This window comes from Palaemon carinicauda, chromosome 5, assembly GCF_036898095.1.
Source record: "Palaemon carinicauda isolate YSFRI2023 chromosome 5, ASM3689809v2, whole genome shotgun sequence".
In the NCBI taxonomy this organism is placed as follows: Eukaryota; Metazoa; Arthropoda; class Malacostraca; order Decapoda; family Palaemonidae; genus Palaemon; species Palaemon carinicauda.
The window spans coordinates 182584922-182587421 of record NC_090729.1 but is presented as its reverse complement, the minus strand read 5'-3'; positions in this window follow the sequence as shown (position 1 = coordinate 182587421).

Sequence of the window (2500 nt, the reverse complement as noted above, 5' to 3'; positions counted from 1 at the left end):
TTTCTCTCGAGAACGTTTTCTCTCAAGAGCATTTTCTCCAGAGAACGTTTATCTCTCGAGATCGTTTTATTACGTTCCTCGCTCCCTTTATTATTATTATTATTATTATTATTATTATTATTACTTGCTAAGCTACAACCTTAGTTGGAAAAGCAGGATGCTATAAGCCCAGGGGCCCCAACAGGGAAAATAGCCCAGTGAGGAAAGGAAACAAGGAAAAATAAAATATTTTAAGAACAGTAACAACATTGAAATAAATATTTCCTTTATAAACTATAAAATCTTTAACAAAACAAGAGGAAGAGAAATAAAATAGCCTCAAGCAAGAGAACTCTAACCTATGAGAGTGGAAGACCATGGTACAGAGGCTATGGCACTACCCAAGACTTAGAGAACAACGGTTTGATTTTGGAGTAACATCCTAGGAGAGATGCTTACCATAGCTCAAGAGTCTCTTTTACCTTTACCAAGAGAAAAGTAGCCTGGTAATTTTAGTCATACAATCAAGGAAAACTATGAAACATGACAATTTGTTATTGAACCCAATGAATCACTTGTCGGTGCAAAATTTGGAGACTTTGTAGTTCGTTGGGACAGACTGAGTGTAGAATTTCAAAAGTTATGACTGAAAGCCAACATTTAAAAAGGGAATCAAACACAAGAACACAATCTAACCTAGGGTTATTTACCTAACCTAACCTAGGAGTCCTATTCTTACTGCATGACACCCGCCTCCCTTAGACTGTCACATCCTTGGTTCACCCTACGACTACTTCTCAATTATGTGTTGTCTTCCCAACCGGCTTCACTCCTGGCAAGGTAATAGCAAATCATATTTCGTAAACCGTAAACCTAGACTTAAAAAACCCCGTAGTTTTAATCGGAAATTCTCCGTAAAAATATACTGTTCTCAGCCGTATTTCAGTAAAATAAGTGAGACCGTAATTTTTACCCTACTTTGTTATTATCTTTTAAGGGTTGACGACCATAACATCACTCCCTAACGTCATTATATCCGTTTTTAAAACGATAGATGCCAGGCAACATTTATTACAGGATGCTTACTGATTTTGAAGGGCAAATTTTTAGCAATGTAGCTTCATATTATTGTATTTCAGACCAAAATAAATAACAATTTCCCAATAAATAAAATCGACTTGACAATAAGAAAGTTTACGCCTATCAACATCAGTAGCCAACAAACCTCAAGTCCATCGGCTTATCCACATGACGTTCCTCATGCCTGGAATGAAGCGCGCTAAACCACAATGTCTTATTAACGTACTTTTGCCCATTTTATTAATATTATTATTATTATTATTATTATTATTATTATTATCATTATTACTAGCCAAGCTACAACCCTAGATGGAAAAGCAAGATGCTATAAGCCCAAGGGCTCCAACAGGGAAAAATAGCCCACAGAGGAAAGGAAATAAGGAAATAAATAAATGATGAGAGTAAATTAACAATATATCATTCTAAAAACAGTAACAGCGTCAAAACAGATATGTCCTATATAAACTATTAACAATGTCAAAAACAGATATGTCATATATAAACAATAAAAAGACTCATGTTAGCCTGGTCAACATAACAACATTTGCTCCTACTTTGAACTTTTAAAGTTCTACTGATTCAACTATCTGATTAGGAAGATAAGCACGGTTGCCTTCTTTTGAAGGACTTGCCTTTGGCTTTGGGGTAGACCGTAGTCCCGATCGGCTGCCCCGCCTGACATCGCTTATACAACGGTAGAGTATGTTCATGTATTGTACCAGTCAATAGCATCTTTCCTCCCAGCAGCGAGGAGTCCTGGCGTGGCTAGGTCGACTGTTCGAGACGTGGGTACTTCGATGAAAAGTAGTAATGCTAAATAAAGGATTACCTCTTGTAATATGACGCAAACACTTGGCCAGGCGGAACTCCTTACCATTTTCATAACGAAGAAAGGGTCAACGTTTACCTTATCCATCTTGTTATGCTCAAAATATGATATTCAGAATAACGCGTCATTATTCTAAAGAGCTTCGCGAAAACAAAGGGATCACTCAAAAGCTTATTACATTGAGTCCTTCCGATGAGTGGTGTTCAAGCCTGGTTTTTCTTTACTGAAATGATGATGATAACGATGAAGATTATAATGATTATACCGCATTATTGAATAAGCGCAGACTCTTCGTAAATATGATGATGGGGATGGTGATGAATAATCCAGTGAGATACACAATCATCTTATCTTTAATAATACGAAAAATGTAAGATTTGGACAAAATTCCCTTTAGGGTTGTGCTGGCCCATGTGGTAACATCACTTACTGGTGAACACCAGACTGGGGTTCGAGTCCCGTTAAAACTCGTTAGTTTCTTTGGTCATTGCAACCTCACCATCCTTGTGAGCTCTGGATGGAGGTTTTGGATGAGCCTATAGGTTTACCTGCTGACTCATCAGCAGCCATTGGGTGGAAAGGGGGCTTGGGCGCTAATCATATGAATATATG